General features: G+C 43.8%; 1 protein-coding gene across 1 annotated transcript in view; it reads right to left on the reverse strand.

The window, feature by feature from the left end:
* Positions 1-21,706, reverse strand: part of KIF26B (kinesin family member 26B) — a 472,460-nt gene that overhangs the window by 226,817 nt on the left and 223,937 nt on the right. The gene's annotated exons all lie outside the window — the stretch shown is intronic.

Genomic DNA, 21,706 nt, shown 5'->3' on the forward strand with positions numbered 1-21,706 from the left:
GGGCATATTACAATCCTCTACTAAAGTGAATACTACAGTGATGTCCATCGTCAGCGTTGATCGGCCAGGTAAGGCACGTGCAAACTTACATTGGTCAAAGCTAGACAAGTGTAACTATGCAAAAAAGTCCATACCTAGAATTCAGATTTACCCAACCAAGCACCAGTCTGTAAAAGATCTTCATTACCAGGCCATGTTTACGTTTGTGATAGTTTAACTCAGGGGTTGACAAATTTGCTTGGAATCTAGGAGCCAGCTAAAAAAGTTAGGAGCCAGAAAACGCGCCCCGTCGCGACGAGCTTGCGCGCAGAAGCGAACACATACGTGAGCAGCGACCGCACATGTAAACGGTGTTCAAACCACACATGTAAGGTATCACCGCGATTGGTAGAGCGAGAGCAATAATTCTAGCCCTAGACCTCCTCTGTAACTCAAAACATGCAACCTGTAGAGTTTTTTTAAACGTCGCCTATGGAGATTTTAAAGGGTAAAAGTTTGACGCCATTCCACGAGCGGACGTAATTTTGAAGCGTGACATGTTGGGTATCAATTTACTCGGCGTAACATTATCTTTCATAATATTAAAAAAAATGGGGATAATTTTACTGTTGTCTTATTTTTTAATTAAAAAAAGTGTAATTTTTTTCCCAAAAAAGTGCGCTTGCAAGACCGCTGCGCAAATACGGCATGACAAAAAGTATTGCAACGATCGCCATTTTATTCTCTAGGGTATTAGGATAAAAAATATATATAATGTTTGGGGGTTCTAATTAGAGGGAAGAAGATGGCAGTGAAAATAGTGAAAAATTACATAAGAATTGCTGTTTAACTTGTAATGCTTAACTTGTAATACCAACGGCCACCACCAGATGGCGCCAGCTTACACATCTGGTGGTAATAACTTGTAATACCAACGGCTCACCACCAGATGGTGCCAGCACACAAAAAACAAACAAAAAAATAATATTTTTTTTTTTTTTTGCCCCCCCATCCAAGCCAAGTCGCCAGGACCCTATTTCTAGTCGCCATGGCGACCTGGCGCCCGGGATTTGTCGACCCCTGGTTTAACTGGCAATTGCTTGATCATGCCACACTATACTCAAATTCACTTTATATTATTTTTCAATACAGAGCTTTCTTTTGATTGTATTTAATCACCATTCGTTTTTTACTATGTAGAGTGAAAAAAAGACCATCATTTTGGGAAAAAAAAAAATGACTTACTTTCTGTTACAAAGCAGATCAAATAAAAATGCCAGGACAGTATGAAAAACCCTGAAAAATACAAAAAGTAGATACCTCGAGTGATCAAAGTTTTTCCACAACTTTTTGGAATTGAAGAAGCATGCAGGTATTGCGATATTGGTAATGGTGCACTAGATACAGCACATTGTTAAATGTACAGGTCAGATACTGCAGAAGGAGGAGGTGGAGGGGTTACGGTATAGGAAACATACACTGGAAGGATGGAGAGGATTAATGTGCAGATGTGCAGGATAAGGGAGGTGAAGGGTTAACATACAGATCACATACTGAAACAGCATAGAGATCAGATGTACAGGAGAGGAGGGAGGGAGTGAAAGGGTTAAAAAAAATATTCCCCAATCATACCCCCTCATCACAAATCCGCTGCTGCCTGTGGCTTTAGAATTAATGGACTATCAATTTATTCATTAATTCTCACTTCCTCCATTGTGAGAGGAGAGGGTGTACTCTCCAAAGTAAACAGTACTGCTGTTTACATTTGTGATGGCTGTGATTGGACAACACAGCAATCACAAGGTACAAAGTGTCTCAGATCCACTCCATACAAGGAGCTAGATTCAGCAACAACATACGGCGGCGTATCTTCAGATACGCCGCCGTAATTTCAAATCTGCGCCTTCGTATCTTTACACCGATTCTCAAAGGCAGATACGTTGAAAAAATAGGCCTCCTCCGCCGACGTAACTTGAATACGGCGGTGTATAATTGTGTGCAATTTTACGCTGGCCGCTAGGGGCGCTTCCGTTGTTTTCAGCGTAGAATATGCAAATGACCTAGATACGCCGATTCACAAATGTACGTACGCCCGGCGCAATTTAGTTACGTCATTTACGTTAGGCTTTTTCGGCGTAAGGTTACTCCTGCTATTAGGAGGCGCAGCCAATGTTAAGTATGGACGTCGTTCCCGCTTCGAATTTTGATTTTTTTTACGTCGCTTGCGTAAGTCGTTTGGGAATAGGGCTGGACGTAATTTACGTTCACGCCGAAAGCAATGACGATATGCGGCGGAATTTCGAGCATGCGCACTGGGATTCTTTCACGAACGGCGCATGCACCGTTCGTAAAAAACGTAAAATACGCATGGTCACCATTAATTTAAATAAAACACGCCCCCCTCATCCTCATTTGAATTAGGCGCGCTTACGCTGGCCCCATTTACGCTATGCCGCCGTAAGTTAGGAGGCAAGTGCTTTGTGAATACATCACTTGCCTCTCTAACTTACGGCGGCGCAGCGTAAATACGATACGCTGCGCCGCCTTAACAATGCGCCGCTCTACCTGGATCTAGCCCAATGTGTCTGTGGGATCTGGCTTTCCCCAGTCCCACATTTTTTTGCGTTTCCATTCCGAAAGTCAAAAATGTATTTGTCCGCTTTAGTAAATCTCCCCCTAAGTAAACGTATTCTTGAGATTGTGAGTTTCAAATATGAAATAAGAATGCATGTATGTTTGTCATCAAACGACTCTGATTAAGAACGTTTATCAATCAAAAGCCTGTGCCCCGTGCAGCTTCTTTTAACAAAATCTGATTAATTACCACATATAAGTTCAGCAGAAGCAGAAAATATCAATGGACTTGATTAAGCATACAAGACCAACTGCGGATATCAATATTTTTCAGGTCAGCCTAGCATGAACAGGATGTGCAACCTCAAAGCAGATATCCGATCAGATACCCAGACATGGACTGCTATCTTTGTGGAAATCTAACACTTAACTGTTGAGGGGAAAATGTATTTGTTTTTTGTCTATCAGCTTGCGTGTAGTCAAGTCATTCAAAGAAGTGTAATCATTGGACAGAATGCTTCTTTCAAACACTGAATCCTATGCGAAGAATTAATAAGCCTTATGAGATGCACCCTATCAAATTACTTCTATTGACAGTTGCAGCATTTAGTGATTAAAATGTAATTATCTTCAGACCTACAGGAATGAATAGTATGGTTATGTGTACAGTAAGACTTACCTTGTTAAAATATGATTATCTGCTTTCAGCTTTATTGGCAGTCAGTACAATGTGTTCCTTTCCTATAGTAATACAGCTAGGGACTAAACCTTTTAAACCTTTTTAGATGAGAAGGTGAAATGCGTCAGTGTGAAAGAAGATGAGTCGTGAAACAATAATGACTTCATTATTAGAGTCATTGCCCTGCTCTTCTCCTCCTGAGATTATAACCTCGGCTGCCTGATCCTGCTGGCATTTCAATACACCGCTGATATGTAGCACACATTCCCTCCTGTAGGATGTCAAGGCTTACCTGTCACAAGTGCTCAGCTATAAATTGCAGCGTTCTAATATAATATACCCGACACTTGAATTTTTCATCAGTGTGGACTTGTTCAGTAAAAAGAAATACAGCTATTATTTTAGCACAGTTTATCCAACACATTAGTTAAAGCTCAGCTAGAGTAAAAGAGTTATATTTTTAGTCTAGCATTAAGTAGATAAGAATTATAGCCTTTCTTAAGTTTATAAGCTAAACTCCAGGTAGCTATGAGACAAAATTTAATGCAGCTCAGTAGCAATTATTACATCATTCATTTTTTTTTTTTTATGCAACTAGTTTAAGTATCTGAATCTGAGCCTCTTGCAATTGCCTATGTATCAACACTCAGGCTAGGTTCACACTGCTGCGAATTCAAAATTTGCGGCTGCGTTTTTGCCGCGATTTCGGCCGCGATTTAAGAGACATCTGTGCAGGGTTCAATGTAAATCGCGGCCTGAAATCGCAAAAAGTAGTACAGGAACTACTTTTTGAAATCGGTGCAGCGGCGTCGCACCGATTAGGACGGTGCCATTGCCGACAATTGCCGGCAAATGCCGCCGATTTGAGATGCGATTTAACATGTGAAATCGCATGTCAAATTGTACCAAATCGTACCCAGTGTGAACCTGGGCTCATACTAAGAAAGAAAGGGGCAAGCCCATCTTCGAGCTGAATGGAAATAAACTGGCAAGGGTAATGCTGGTAGGAGGAGAAAACAGAGAGATGATGTCATCAGTCTGCTGTTGCTCTTTCACTTTCCAATCAGTAAGCTGGAGTAGAGAGAGGACACCACATCTAAAACTGTAGCAGAGAAAGTGATATCATCGGAGCCGGAGGTGCATGCAAGGACATTAATGTATCAAGTTTTCATCTTTTGATAATTTGACTTCTTGCTGACCACGCTATAGCCGAATGATGGCTACAGTGCTGTCGCACATTTCCAGGAGGGCATCTATTGACGTCTTCCCAGAACCCTGCCCTGCCAGGCCCCAATCTGTGATCGAGGTAAAGGGGAAAATCACATTGGGCGTTTACCATGTGATCAGCTGTGTCCAATCACAGCTAATCACATGTAAAAAATGCCGCTTATAAGCATTACCTTTCCTCAGTGCTGTCACTGCCTGAGGAATAAAAAGCCGATAACCGACTTTCTTGTGACAGGGCATAATTACCGTATTTATCGGGGTATTGCGCGCTCCGGCGTATAGCGCGCACCCCTAAAGTGGACCCGCATTCCTGTGGAAAAAAGATTTTTTTGTACTTACAGTTTTGGTGTCTTGCGCGGCGTCCATCGGCGGCCTCGTCGGGTCCGGCGTCCGTCTACGGCTTCTGGTGTCCTCTTCGTCGGGTCCGGCGTCCTTCTGCTGCGTCCTCCCCGCTCGTTTCCTGTGCCTAGTTTGAATACTGCGCCGGCATATACCGAGCGCAGTACACTCGTGTATAGTCGGGCAGGCTCGGCTACTCTTGTGCTCACGTCCTGTACGTCCAGGACGTGAGCGCAAGAGGAGCCGAGACTGCCCGACTATACACGAGTGTACTGCGCTCGGTATATGCCGGTGCAGTATTCAAAATTGGACGCGGGAAAGCGGGTATCGGCGTATATCGCGCACCCACAATTTTGCCCTGATTGTCAGTGCAGCGCCATCAGTGCCGCATATTAGTGCCCATTAGTGCCGCCTTATTAGTGCAGCCTCATCAGAGCCACCTCATCAGTGCCCATCAGTGAAGCCTCATCAGTGCCCATCATTGCAGCTGCATCAGTGCAGCCTCATCAGTGTCCATCATTGCAGCCGCATCAGTGAAGCCTCATCAGTGTCCATCAGTGCAGACTCATCAGTGCCCATCAGTGCAGCCTCATCATTGCCCATCACTGCAGCCTCATCAAGGCCCATCAGAGTAGCCTCATCAGGGCCCATCAGTGCAGCCTCATCAGGGCACATCAGTGAAGGTTCATTAACGCACATCAGTGAAGAAGAAAATTTACTTATTTCCAAAATAAGCAAAAAATTTGGCAAAAAAAACCCAGTGGAGATTAAATACCACCAAAAGAAAGCTCTTTCTGTCTCAAAAATTGATAAAAAATACTATTTTCTTTCTTGCAGGTGATAAAAAATGAGCGTTTCTTCTACTCCTATGGTACCTAAGTATACTTTGGACTGGATCAGTGGCATGCAAACGCTACATTATGTTAACAAAAAGCTAAAGTTCATGTTAACAAAAAATAATTGACATCCTCCCTATAATAATTTGAGGAGGTGGTAATTGAATAGATAACAAATATTCTCTTTGGGCCAGATTCACGTACAATTGCGCCGGGGAAACTTAAGCCATTTAAGTTACACCGCCGTAAGTTTTCAGGTTTAGTGCTCGATCCACAAAGCACTTACCTGGAAACTTGCGGCGGTGTATCGTAAATGCGTCCGGCACAAGGCGGGCCAAATAGAATGGGGCGAGTACCATTTAAATTAGGCACGCTCCCGCGCCGGACGTACTGCGCATGCTCCCGTCACAAATTTCCCGACGTGCTTTACGACGCACCGTCGTTTTGTGAATCGCGACGGGAAAAAAGATTTACGCCGGGAAAAACAACATCTTTTAAAAAAATTCAAAAGCGACACGGGAAAGACAGGCATACTTTAACATGGTGGAGTACTTTTACACCATGTTAAAGGTGCCCTATCTTTGCGACGGCAATCTAACACTCGTGACGGGAAAAATCTTCGTGGGTCGCCGTAACTCCTAATTTGCATACCCGACGCTGGTTTACGACGCAAACTCCCCCCAGCGGCGGCCGCGGTACTGCATCCTAAGATCCGACAGTGTAAGTCCATTACACCTGTCGGATCTTCTGCCTATCTATGCGTAACTGATTCTATGAATCAGTCGCATAGTTCGAAACAGAGATACGACGGCGTATCAGGAGATACGACGGCGTATCAGGAGATACGCCGTCGTATCTCTTTTGTGAATCTGGCCCTTTGTTCTTAAAATCCAGATGTTATCTATTCAATTTTGTACTGTGTTATATTCTAAAAAATGTAAATAAATCAATAATGGGCATAAACAAACCAATTTAAATGTTTCTGTGCTAAAACAGAAATTAAAATTAAAGCAAACAAAAAAAACAATACTAATATTGTGGTCTCGGGGGTTAGCAGCAGATAAATATCCATGCATTTTTCAGGCACACTTTCTTATCTTTTTAATTCTCAGCTTTACCATTCTCATTCCCATCTTATAATTTATTTTTCTTTATCATCATTTTATACCGTTCTTTCCCGCCATCTCTGTTTTTCCATTCCTCACTTCCCTCTTGGGAGGCAGCAGAAGAGACTGAACAAGTCGGAGTTTGGTTCCTCTAATATCACTAGCATTGATCTTACAGGTCAGTGACCTTTTTCCAGCATTGTCTCGTGTTGTGGAAAGAGAAGCCACTGGACTGTGTCAGCATGTGGGCCATGTAAAGGGCACTAATGATCCAGAAAACAATCTGCCTTCAAGGCACAGTGAAACATGAATCTCTTCAGTTGATACCCACACGACAATGTGTCAGACTTACCCTCTTATCAGAGCATATTGACAGAGGCACGCCATCGCATTACACAAACACACGCACACACCGGCACCACTAATATGTCCTTGTTGGCTTCATCCTGAATTATTTAACTGGCCAATATTACACAGAGATTCCAAATTAAATGATTGAATACATTACAATATAATTTTTTATTACTTCCATGGAGCTCAAATGCAATAACGTGGCTAAAAAAGGTAAAAGGTAGATTTAAAGATCTCTCACAATATGCAGAGACTGATTTGTTTTATGTTTTTGGTGGCCCAGATGACCATTGCAAAGGCTTGGAAACAACTCTCTGTGCCTCTTGTGCCAGCCAAGAGGAAAATATCCTGGATTATGATCCAGGACAAGATTGTTAATAATTTAAAGTGGTTCTTAAAGCAGAGCTCCACCTAATAGGGGAAGCTCCGCTCCCACTTCTGGCTCAGTTTGCCGTGGCGGGCATCTGTCAAAAATTTGCCTCCCCCTCCCCTCGCAGCTGGCTTATTCACAAAGTGCAGTGCAATTCACACATGTGCAATAGGAAACCGGCTGTGAAGCCACAAGGCTTCACTGCCAGTTTCCCATAGTCAAGATGGCGGCGCCAGCACCAGATAGCCAACTGAAAAATCGGCTCGGATTAGGACACCACTGGATTCCTGGACAGGTAAGTGCCCTAATATTAAAAGTCAGCAGCTACAGAATTTGTAGCCGATGCCTTTTTATTTTTTGGCGGGGAACCAGGAACGTCTTTTTAAAGTGTTACTAAACCCAGTAATATGAAAATAGTTCATCTGTTTTACAGGCTGGAACTCTGCTTTAGATGACTACATAAAGCAATTTGGGACACCTGGGCCCAATAGATGAAGATCTTGCTTGTTACTTGATTGGTAGATGGCTTTTGTGATGGTGCATGCCTCTGCTACTCCTTTCACTGATTTTCTCTTTGAGGAGTTGTTTTTCTGTATCCTCATTATGACAGTAAACACTATATGGCTTCATGTACCGGGGACGTTTTTATAACCTCTCCTGAATGATTTAACTTGACAGATAGTAACCCACGTTCAAAACCTGTTTTGCCAAGTTTACATGCCAGGTTAAGCAGTGTTTTGCCGCAATTAACCGTGTTTGCGTTTAGAAGCGTTTCTCAAAGAAATAGCCAAATATGAAAAATGCCTGTAAACAAAATGTGTCTAAACGTGAGTGGTGTTTGGCGCCCAAAATATCTCTAACCTCAGCTTCTGAACCCATTTTTTTGCATTCCAAAAAAATCCTCTAAAGTCAACTGCCTAGAAACGACTGTAAACGACCCTGTGTACATGTACTGATAAGATAACATAGAGGAGAGTTCAGGAGCAGTTGAATAAAATGCCCAAAACTTATGTTTACCAGCAGCAGTGTACATGAGGCCTTAGGCCCCGTACACACGACCGAACATGTCTGCTGAAACTGGTCCGCAAACCAGTTTCAGGAGACATGTTCGGTCGTGTGTACGGCCGACCGGACAGGTTTCCAGCGGACATTTGTCCAGCCGACCGTTTTCCAGCAGACAAAAATTTCTTAGCATGCTAAGAAACATGTCCACTGGAAGCCTGTCCGTCGGACATGTTCGGTCGTCTGTACAGACTCACCGGACATGTCCGATCGCCCGCCATCCCTCGCATGCGTCGAAGTGATTTCGACACATGCGTGGAAGCATTGAACTTCCAGGGCCGCGCACGTCGCCGCGTCATTGTCACGGCGACGGCGCGGCCACGTCACCGCGTATCGTGTACGCGCGGATTTCTGTCTGATGGTGTGTACAACCATCAGACAGAAATCTCTGGGCGGACATGTCCACTGAAAACGGTCCGGCGGACCGTTTTCAGCGGACAGTCCGTCCGTGTGTATGAGGCCTTAGGGTAGCTTTGGATGCGTAACTAACTAACTAACATCTTCTCACTGCCTTTTTTAACCACATTTTTGCAGACAAACATGCCACAACAAAGTGCATTGCCTATCGGCTAAGAAAACTGAGGCTAGAATTTGTACAGACTCACCAAAATTGGACAATAGATTGGAAAACTGCCTGGTCTGATGAGTCTCGATTTCAGCTGCGACATTCAGATAGTAGGGTCAGAATTTGGCCTAAGCAACATAAAAGCATGGATCCATCATGCCTTGTATCAACGGTTCAGGCTGGTGGTGATGATGTAATGGTGTAGGGGATATTTTTTTGGCACACTTTGGGCCCCTTAGTACTAATTGAGCATTGTTTAAATGTCACGGCCTACCTGAGTATTGTTGCTGACCATGTCCATCCCTTTATGACTACAGTGTACCCATCTTCTGATGGCTCCTTTCAGCATGATAATGCACCATGTCACAAAACCCAGATCATCTCAAACTGGTTTCTTGAACATGACAATGAGGTCACTGTACTCCAATGTCCTCCACAGTCACCAGATCGCAATCCAATAGAGCCCCTTTGGTGGAACGGGAGACTCGCATCATGAATGTGCAGCCAACAAATCTGCAGCAACTGCGTGATGCTATCACGTCAACGTGGACTTTTTTGTAAAGGTGAACTTACCCTTTAATGAAACATTTAAAAATAATGGATATTATTTTTTAAATTACTGATATGTTTAGTCTATATGAGATTTAAGTGAATGGGCATACATATACTGTAAGTATGTAAAGTACAAAACAATATTAAACAATTTTAAATGAATTATCACATATTATTATAAATGTAAAATACATTTGTCAAATGACAAAATCTACCAGTAATAATATGGGCTGTGTAAAAGCTGAAGTAGGGGGTATTGTTAATGCTACAGATATATCAGATGTAGAACTTCCCTATTCATGGAATGCCAATGACATCATGTAAACTAGTTGCCTATATTAAACCGCTGTGACAGTACACAGAAAATGACCTTTCAGAGCCAGCCGGTATTCTGTAATGCCTTTTGGAGCGCTGCTGCGTAGTTAGGATGAAACTAACAAGCACACTAAGCATGCTCTGAACCAGATAATATTTCATTACTGCTCAGGAATATCTATATCTTCACAGATGTTGGCTTCTATACATAGATGTGCAGTATTTCTTCACAAATATAAAATCTCCAGACCTTGGCAGCAAAGACACTCTTTGATGAAAAACAAATGATTTGGGGTTAATCTTTTATTTTATTTTTTAATGTATACACTTACTGTATGTTTTATATTTTTTACCACTTATATAAAGCCCTTATGTACCAAACTTTTATTTTAAATATGTTCCTCAATAGAAACAAATCCACTTTGTGAGCATTCAAATGCCTTTATATTGACAATGCTAATAACTCTCTTCCAACAGCATAGCGGTAGAGCCTCGGGTGGCTGTAGTTGTTGACAATGATGTAGAGAATTCACTGCAAGTCATACATCGTTATTACCCTCTTGGAGGTAGTGTTAATTTTAATCAAAATTTTCGGCAGTGCCCCTTCTACAGTGACGAAAAGTACACCATGTTTTTGTCCACTGATGAAAACTATGATGAAATTCAATTCCGTTTCCATTAACGATTGAAACTAAAATGTGAGGGAGGGAGGTTTACATTACAGGCCACCGCTCAGACCACGGTCCAGAGCACTGTGTGCATTACAGACCTCCTCTTACCGGCAGCAAACCAAAGCATTATGCATTACAGGCCTCCCCTGAGACCACCATCCAGCACTGTGCAGCATTACAGGCCTCCTCAGACCACCATCCAGAGCACTGTGCAACATTACAGACCTCCTAAGACCACCATCCAGAGCACTGTGCAGCATTACAGGCCTCTCAGACCACCGTCCAGAGCACTGTGTGCATTACAGGCCTCCTCTTACCACCAGCAATCCAGAGCAATGTGCATTACAGGCCTCCCCTGAGACCATTATCCAGCACTGTGCAGCCTTACAGGCCTCCTCAGACCACTGTCCAGAGCACTGTGCAGCATGATAGGCCTCCTCAGACCACCGTTCAGAGCACTGTGCAGCATTACAGGCCTCCTCAGACCACCGTCTAGAGCACTGTGCAGCATTACAGGTCTCCTCAGACCACTGTCCAGAGCACTATACATTACAGGACTCCTCAGACCACCATTCAGAGCACTGTGCATTACAGGCCCCATCAGACCATCCAGTTCAGCTAAATCTGTATCTGTGAGTTTGTACCATAAATAATAACATATTCAAATTATTTACTCCAGGAGTATATTATAAGTTAGAAAAATCGAGAGAAATACTTAAATAATGCATTACAATTTAACTAAACCCATTGGCCCGGATTCACATACAGCGGCGCATCGAATATACGCTACGCCGACGTAGCGCAGAGCAGCGAGCACAGTATTCACAAAGCACTTGCTCCCAAATCTACGCTGGGTTCCCTCGGCATAACTCGTTGTAAGTGGCAGTGGGCGTGAGCCATGCTAATGAGGCGTGACCCCATGTAAATGATGGGCCGAATCACTGCCTACTACTTGAACGTAACCTACGCCCAGCCCTATCCACGTGCTACTACGTAAACGACTTAACATACGACGCCTGTTCCCTGGTCCATACCTTTGCATAAGTTGCGCCTCATAGATGGGGAATAACTTTACGCCGGACGTACGACTTACGTAACTCGAGATACGTCGGCGTTAGTGCTACGTGAATCCGGGCCATAAAGTTTTAGTCAACTAAAATGATTTTAGTAGACTTAAATGTACTGCAGATTTAGTCGACTAAATACAACTAAAACAATTGCAGATGACTAAAATGGGACAAAAATTAAAATGTAATTTTAGTCAAAAGACAGACTACGACTAAGGCTGCATTCACATCTAGGCGGACGAAATCGCGGCGTTTTGTCCGCCTAGATGTGCCCCAAGATGACCCCCTCTAGCCGAACGCTCGAAGACGCCTGAAAAAAAGGTCCGGGACCTTTTTTCACGCGGCAGGCGACAGGCATCCGGCGTTCGGCGTGGAGATGTGAACCATCTCCATAGAGGGACATCTGTTTTCAGCCCTCTGGCGGCAGCGGCGTAGCGCTACAGGCGTAAAAACGCCTAGGTGTGAATGCGGGCTAAAACTAAATGGAAATTTGTTGCCAAAATAAACACTGCTTGGAGGAAGGGCATAGGTTTGGCAGAATCACTAGGTATTTTTTGAAAAGAAGAAACAAGTTTAGTAGGTGCAGTTTTTTACATTTATTTGTAGGAATATAAGGGATATAAATTTTAAGTATAGCTGTACTTGAAAAAAAAATACAGCTTCCCAAACCCATCACGGTTTGATGTATCTTCCCTACCAAGTCTTGATTTTCAAGCTTTATCATCTCTGGCTTTTCTCAATAAATTGATTTAGAGCATGACATATAATGTATATTATGTTTTTGACATGACTCATTTTTACTGTGTTTTGTTCTTCCAGGTTGAAACACAAGTGCATTTTAATTATGTAAAGAGCAACAAATGTAATTATGAACAGTTTGCACAGCTGTACCACAGGACTCAATCGTGGTTACTTTGTGCGTGATTTATATTTATACATTCTCTCCAAATGTTCACTTAAAAATTATGTGTCAATATGATCCAACTGATCTTTGATACATTCTTATATTTCCTTTAAAATTTTTAATAGGTTTTCAATTACATTCTTCTAGTATTTTAGTAGCATTTAGAAGCTTTTAGGAGCATTAGCATTTTATTAGTGTTTTTGCAGTACATGAAGAAAAAAAAAACAGTAATGCCTTGTACACACGATCGGTTTTCCCGGCGGTAAAAAGTCAGCCGGGAAAACAGCGGGGGAAAACCGAGAACCTGCTCGGTATCTTTTTCCCCCTACACGGCTGGTTTTCCTGGCAGGAAAACTGCCATGAGAGCTTTGGCCGGGAAAACTGGCCATGTGTATGCTCCATCGCAGTGTTTCCAATAGGACAACTGCCGGGAAAAAGACCACCGGGAATCACGGCAGGAAAAAAGAGATAATTTTTCCCGTCGGGATTCACGGCGGTTTTCCTGTCGGGAAAACTGCCATGGCGCATACACACGGCCAGTTTTCCCAGCCAAAAGCTGTCATGGCAGTTTTCACGACGGGAAAACTGGTCATGTGTACGTGGCATTAAAGGAGTTGTAAAGGAAAACATTTTTTCACCTTAATGCAATCTAGACATTAAAGCGGTAGTTCACCCTGACCCACATGATGTTACCATCGAGACAGGCATTGTAGCGCGAGCTACAGTATGCCTGTCCCGATTTTTTTAACCCCGTACTCACCTCGTAGTCGTCCATCGTAGATTTCGGCTCCCGCGGGGAATGGGCGTGCCTATGGAGAGGGAGGATGATTGACGGCCGGCCCTGGCACGTCACTCTCCCCGAAGACAGCCGGAGTAGGTCTCGGCTCTTCACGGCGCGTGCGCACAGGCTATGCGCACGCGTCGTGAAGACCAAGCCTATTTCGGCTATTTCCGGAGAAGCGTGACGCGCCAGAGCCGGCCGTCAATCATCCTCCGTCTCCAGAGGCACGCCCATTCCCCGGTATCTTCGATGGACGACTACAAGGTGAGTATGGGGGGAAAAAATTCGGGACAGGCATACTGTAGCTCGCGCTACAGTGCCTGATTTAAAGGTAAAAGAAAAAAAATTTTTTTTTTTCCTGTCGATAGGGTGAACCCCCGCTTTAAGGTGAAAAAACATCTGATGATGCCGGCCCCCAGCCCCCGTTTTACTTACCTGACCCCTTGAAAGTCCCGCGCTGGGTCCCGAGATCCTCTTCGCCGCTCAGCCTGGCCGATGATTGGCTAGAGCGGATGGATTGAGAGCAGTGCAGCCATTGGCTGGCGCTGCTGTCAATCACATTCAGTGACGCGGTGTGCCGAGGGGCGGGGACGAGTGATACAATGAGCGGCTATGGCCGCTTGCTGTATCACGGAAGCGTGCCGGCAAGGACTCATCACCATGCAAGCTCTCTCGCATGACTGTGGTGAGTTCTTGCGGGGAGGACCAGAGACTGCCGCCGAGGGACCCCAGAAGATGTGGATTGGGGCCACTTTGTGCAAAACTAACTGCACAGTGGAGGTAAGTATAACCTGTTTGTTATTTTAAAGAAAAAAATGATTTTGAATTAGTGACCCTTTAAGCTTTAGCAATGTAGCATTTAGAAACAGTTAGGGGCATTTAGGAGTATTCAGCATTTTTTTCTGCTGGAAAAACGCTCCAAAAACTAAAAAAAAATTCTGCTCCTAGACCCTGAAGCTCAAAAAATGCTAATAGCCTAAAGTAGTGTGCATGAACACATAGGATAACACTATTTAGCTTCAAGGAGCAGAAATAACAGCTTCTAGGAGTTTAAAAAAAACGCTAGAGTGCATGGAGCCTAAAAACGCAGCATTAAAGCAAACTTGGCATTAAAGAAACATGGAGGCTTCTATTGTTGATATTTACTTTTGAAAATGCTAGTTACCTGGTTTTAATTGCCTGTCTTTTGACTTCAGTACTTCAAGGCACTAATCTGGAACAAGTAGTCAGATAAAAACTTCTGAATTTCGAATTTCCCGCCGGCGTATCATTGTTTTGTATTCACAAAACAAGATACATCGGATTTAGGCTAGGATCCGACTAGTATAAGTCACTTACACTGTCGGATCTTAAATGTAATTCGCCGCCGGCCGCTAGGTGGCGTTTACGTTCAGGTCTCATTTGTTTATGCAAATGAGCCTGATACGCCGATTCCCGAACGAAATCGCGTCGCGTAACCGTCGCTTAAGTCGTTTGCGTAAGCGTAAGGTTACCCCTGCTATATGAGGGGTAACCTTACGCCAGTCCCACGTATGCCATGTTAAGTATGGCGTTGGGTCCGCGTCATCTTTTCCCGTCAGGTACGTAGTTTTACTAAGTCGTTCTTGAATACGACTTTACGTCAATGACGCACACGTCGGCGTCATTGGCGTTTTCCGTCGAGAACTGGAGCATGCGCACTGGGCTATTTTAAGCCCGGCGCATGCGCAGTTCGAACGGCACGGGGGCGCGCTTAATTTAAATACAAGCCGCCCCCTTGGAATTACGTGGGGATACGCCGGCCCAATTACACTACGCCCCCCCAAACTACGGAGCAAGTGTTTGGGGAATACAGCACTTGCTCCTGTAAGTTGGGGCGGCGTAGTGAAAATGGCTTACGCTACGCCCGCCTCAAATCTACGAGAATCTGGCCCAGAGTTCTTCTCATATTTAGCACAACTACTCCTTATCCTAATAGATCTGTAAATCCTTTTCCACTGTCCCCTGAAAGCCCAATTCCAGCTTTGGCAATAAAAAACAAACAAAAAAACAATGGACACTGGTTAAAAATAAAATAAAGCTGCTCTGGTTGATATACCGATCCCCAGCACTATCCTCTTCAGATTTACTGTTCCAGTGATATGCCACCACTCTTTGGGCTTAAATACGCCCAGTGAGCTCAACTGTGAGCTTGGGTATTAAAGCCCAGTATACACCACTATAAGAAAATTAAGTTGCAATAGATGAAAATTCATGAAAAAGTGGTACCTGCATCCTATCAAATAGCGAGAAGGTGTTTTTCAAGCTGTTTGTACTTTAACCACTTCAGCCAAATGACCAAAACACTTTTTGAGATTTGGCACTGTGTCGCTTTAACTGACAATTGTGCGGCGTGGTTCCCACAAATAGAGCTTTCTTTTGGTGGTATTTGATCACCTCTGCGGTTTTTATTTGTTGCGCTATAAACAAAAATAGAGCAAAAAAACACAAAACAATATTTTGCACTTTTTGCTATAATAAATATCCCCATTTTTTTTTTTTTTTTAAAACAAAAGTTTTTTCTCAGTTTAGGCCGATACGTTTTCCTCTACATATTTTTGGTTCAAAAAAATCGCACTAAGCGCATTTTGATTGGTTTGCGCAAAAGTTATAACGTCTACAAAATAGGGGTAGTTTTATGGCATTTTTATTATAATTTTTTTTTACTTGTTATGGCGACGATCTGCGACATTATGGCGGACACATCGGACACTTTTGACGCTATTTTGTGACCATTCACATTTATACAGCGATCGGTGCTATAAAAATGCACTGATTACTGTGTAAATGTGAATGGCAGTGAAGGGGTTAACCAGTAGGGGGCGCTGAAAGGGTTAAGTGTGTCCTAGGGAGTAATTCTAACTGTTAGGGGGCATGGCTTACTGTGACACATCACTGATCACTGCTCCCGATCAGAGGGAGCAGACGATCAGTGTTGTGTCACTAGGCAGAATAGGGAGATGTCTTGTTTACAAAGACATCCCCCCGTTCTGCTGTTCCGTGCCCCGATTGCGGGACACCGGCGGACATCGAGTGCGCGGGCCCCACGGTCACAGAGACATATGTATACGTTGGTTGTTTCGCCTGCCCGTGCCATTCTGCCGACCTAAATCTATGTGAGGCGGTCGGCAATCGGTTAATGGTATCGTACAAAGGCTATACATAACCATATATTATAAAAGTATTTTATTCTACAAATATCTCAAAGAGATATTTGTATAATAAAATATTTTTATAATATATGTTATGTTATATATAGCCTTTGTACGGTACCATTAAAGTCCAAACAGCCTCAAAACTATTTTTTCTTTCGTTCAACCCAGTCGGCGCCACTGTAATAACAATATGTATAAAACTTAGTACAGCAATCTCCCTGTTGTGCTATTGTGTTCTGACAGGGGAATGGCCCCCCTCCAAGAACACTCCGGTCAGTGCTCTTAGCCATTGACTCTGCTCTCCACTCTGAACTCACAAATTAAAACAAATACAGGCCTTGAAGTGGAGCCAGGGTTGGACTGGGACAAAAATTTGGCCCTGGACTTCATCCCGACTGGCCCACTTTAATTTTGCAAACGCGCACAAAAACGTGTGAAGTGGGAGGGCTAATGTCATGCAGGAACATTGCTACAGCCTCATTGGCTGGAATTTTAGAAGCCGCATTGCTGCACAGCCATTGGCTGCCTTTCAGCAATGCAACAGTGCTGAGGCTGAGTTGGGTTGTGCACTACGAAGTGATGTGATGGGCAGTGCAGATGACAGATCTCTCCCATGCTTGCCGGACATGGCCAACCCTGATGGCCACCCAAGCCCCCCCCCTCACTGTCCATTAGCCGTTCTGCTTTATTTCTATGATAGGCAGTACACAGTGGTGACTCTAGGAACAATATATATGGGAGACACATGCGATACCACAGTCAAAGAAGAAAAACCTTGGCTAAAAATGTGGCCACACACAAGGACAAAACGGGGCTAAACTTTAACTATAGCAAGCCATTCTAGATCTAAGCTAAATTAATAAGGCCCTCACCATTACAAATTGTCAGCATTGTCAAACTGAACTCCCTATAATGTGTGGACCCCTCATTCAGCTGCTATAAATCAGTCAGTGTACATATCACCCAGCACTGGGCATATATGGTGCTCTCATGTCAGTGTACATATCACCCAGCACTGGGCATATAAGGTGCTCTCATGTCAGTGTACATGGTCTGAGGAAAATAAAATTAGTACATACTAATACCGCTCTTATTAGACTTGTCAGTAGAAAGCAGATACTTTATTCCTGTTCTTATATAAATTTACTGCAACCTAACATGACAGCATGGAGTAATAGATCATTGGAGAAATAAATAGCTTAAACATATAGCACATCCATAGATAGCCAGGCAATGCTGTTTGTGACTTGACTAAAGTCCCGATGTGTTTCTTATCAATGGCATAAGATACTGTGGCTCTACTATAGTGATAAAATAATGTTATCTCTCCACATTCTGAATACTGACCCCCAGGTAATGATTCTGGACACTCAGATCAGCCACACCAGAGCACAAAGTTAAAGCGCAATACAGCAAAACTTGCAAACTAAGATAAGGGGAGAGAGAAGCTGCCAAAGACTCTAATCGTAAATCAGAGGTACAAATTAACCCCTTCAGTCACTATGGAGGGTAACTGACTGCACTTTTACTAAGTTAACCCCTAAGGAATCACAGCTTTCAGAACTAGTTTTGTTTAATATTACAGAGCTTACCACTAAAGCCGATCCTCACACTCTTCAATGATCTATTACCTTGTACATTGATGTCATCTGGTGTTGCTGATGTCCTCTCCGGCTCACTTGTCATATTTCCCGCTGCTTTCTGTTTGTTTCCCCATTGGCCAATACCGTGCTGTAGTTTGGGAGCTGGTATGGGCATGCCTGAAGTCACCTGACATAGTGACAGCTGCCTGCAGATCCCGAACACCAACAGTAGCAGGGAAAACAGAAGTGGGGACACAACAGGCATAGGAAGTTCTGCTCTCCTCTTGGCTCACTCAGTCAGCACTCAGGCAGTGCGGAAAAGTCGGGCACAGGCAGCAGAAGAAGAGGATCACACACAGCACTCCCTCTCTGAGAGCATATCACCGAACCAAGAGGAGCAGGTGGGTGGAGCTAAGCACTCGGCGCGGAGGAGGAGAAAGTTAAGTCCTGCTCTGCTGTGAATGCTGGGCCGCCTCAGCCTCCTTCTGTGTCTGACGTCACTGGTTGTCAGACGCTAGGCGGCAGGTGTGGCTAGCAACCAGCTAGGAAATCTAGCTTGAGACACCCAATTTGTGCCTGTGTCAGCTCCACGGTGGCCGGGTGAAGATGCGGGGCTGTGGGTATCCGTTACACAAAAAAATAAAAATAAATAAGAGGCATTTCTGTTACTGAAACTGGCCCACAGAGCCATCGGCCCACCGGGAATCTCCCGGTAGTCCCGATGGCCAGTCCATCACTGAGTGGAGCTAAACCCTCCTATCCTTTACAACCAAAGAAGCTGCCATCTTAAGCTTCTTTGGAAGGCACCGGCCAAAATTCGATCCTTCTGGCTGGTTGCACTGAAGCTGGTCCATCAATCGACTTCAGTACAACCAGTCGGTCTGATTTTTTTTCATGCGATTGCTGCAGCATTAGTCATTGTGTTCTGCCGACAGGGAAGCCCCCCCCCAGCAGAACAGAATAGCACTTGAGGAAGCATTCTCCCATCAACAGTGACTGTCTTGATGGGGGAATTCAACAACTTTCTTTCCTTCCACCCATGGTGACCATATGACTAAGCCCCGGTGGGTGAGGCAAAATGCATCAGGATGTGTGGTGTGGTAGAGATATGTAGGCTGAGGCCGCTCCTTTTCATTTGTTCCCCTGGCTGGTCGAGAGTAGCGGCGATCCTTTCCTCTTTACATTTACTAGCCCTGGTATCAGGAAAAGCCTGCACCCCATGCTCTGGGACACAGGGATATACTTTCACCTATACTTTGAGCGGTGCCAAAAGCAATATAACAGGTCAACCATGGTGATCAATTGTGACTCCAGCCTTTAGTTTTCATTCATGGTATAACTTGAATGTAATTGTTTTAGGAAACATTTAAATTGATGGTTTTAGTTTCATTTAAAAGCGTTGTTCCGCCTTAAGAAAAAAAAAAGTCAGCAGTTACATATGCTGTAGCTGCTGACTTTTAACATATAGACACTTACCTTTCCAGGGAGCTTGTGATGTCGGCACCCCAGCTGATTTTCCGATTGGCTGTCGAGTGCTGCCGCCACCATTCGTCGCAAGTGAAACCGGCAGTGAAGCGGTTCAGCTTCACAGCCAGTTCCCTACTGCGCATGCGCGAAACGCTCTGCACTCTCTAGCTGGCTCATCGGCGGAGGAAGGAGAAGGTGGGCCTTCTCCTTAGAGGGACGGAGCCACGGCGATGTCTCCTGGAATTGGGGACAGGTACCTGTCAAAAACAGGTACCCTTCCCCCCTCCCCCCTGAAAGGTGCCAAATATGGCACTGAAAGGGGGGGGAGCAGATAAGCAGAGCTTCCACTTTTGGGTGGAACTCTGCTTTAACTGAATTTCTGTCAGGCCTCGTACACACGACAGAGTTTCTCGGCAAAAACCAGCAAGAAACTTGCTGGGATTTTTTTTTGCCGAGGAAACCGGTCGTGTGTACATTTTTCGACGAGGAAACTGTCAAGGATCCCATCGAGCCAAAAAGAGAGCATGTCTTCTTTTTCCTCGGCGGGAATGGAGAAATTCGCCTTGTCGAGTTCCTTGACAGCCTAACAAGGAACTCGACGAGGAAAACGATGTGTTTCGCCCGTCGAGTTCCTCGGTCGTGTGTACGAGGCTTCAGTAGTAACGACATAACTGATGATATTCTATATATACACACATATTACTGCATATGCGTGTATGATTGTTTACAACTGCCTATACATCGGTAATAGTAAAATACTTAAAGAATAGATGTTCTCCATGCTGGAGGTTTCCTTTTTCAATCACCTCAAACAGTATCAGTCAGCCAATGATGGCAGTATAAAAACAAAAATGCATTTTTCTCTCTGTCAGGGATGGAATGTGCTTATGACTGCATTCTCATTCCCATGTTTGAACTGGTTCCTAATCACAATGTGGTTAGGCATGAAGAAAAGCAACCACCCATAATATCAACATCTTATCACACCTGTGAGAATAACTGAAACAATTTATAATACTATCTGCAAGACTGAAAGATACAGTTACAGTACCTGAATACTGGCATGGTGGCAGCCAGAAATCGAATTAATAAAACGCCGGAAACCAACAGCCAAGCACTGTGCTTACAGGCAATTATTAGCACACGCTAGATGAGGACACATAGATACAAATATAGAGACACAATTGTTTTCATACAAGCCTTATTTTAATCTAATCAATAAACTGGAAAAAAAATGCCTCTTTGCCAAAAAAATAACTGTACAGGTGGCAATAGACAGATCTAAATTTGGCCACTTCAGCAGGGCTCAGGTGAATTTCGAACCATTCGAAGATCGACTTCTGCCAAACGGGAACGTTGGAAAACTTGGAAAACAGCGAACAATCCCACAATCAGAATATAATGTTCTGATGGGAGAAGTTCATCCATCCACTTCATTTGTGTAGGTGAAGAAATCCACTATTGTTTTTGCTCAGCCCATTGGCTATACAAATTCATTGCTTGCGGTGGGGCACATCCGAGGGACTACCGCTACTGTATTCTGTTTGACAAAGCCATACATTGTGAGTACTTAAATTCTGCTGCTGTACTGAAAGGTTTATCTGTAATGATAAACAGTATACAGTATCTCACAAAAGTGAGTACACCCCTAACATTTTTGAAAATATTTTATTATATCTTTTAATGTGACAACACTGAAGAAATTACACTTTGCTACAATGTAAAGTAGTGAGTGTACAGCTTGTATAACAGTGTGAATTTGCTGTCCACTCAAAATAACTCAACACAGCCATTAATGTCTAAGCCACTGGCAACAAAACTGAGTACAACCCTAAGTGAAAATGTCCAAATTGCCCAAAGTGTCAATATTTTGTGTGTCCACCATTATTTTCCGACACTGCTTTATACCATCTTGGGCATGGAGTTCACCGAAGCTTCACAGGTTGCCACTGGAGTCCTCTTCCACTCCTCCATGATGACGTCACAGAACTGGTGGATGTTAGAGACCTTGCGCTCCTCCACCTTCTGTTTGAGGATGCCCCACAGATGCTCAATAGGGTTTCGGTCTGGAGACATGCTTGGCCAGTCCATTACCTTTACCCTTA

Source organism: Rana temporaria, chromosome 4 (genome assembly GCF_905171775.1).
Source record: "Rana temporaria chromosome 4, aRanTem1.1, whole genome shotgun sequence".
In the NCBI taxonomy this organism is placed as follows: Eukaryota; Metazoa; Chordata; class Amphibia; order Anura; family Ranidae; genus Rana; species Rana temporaria.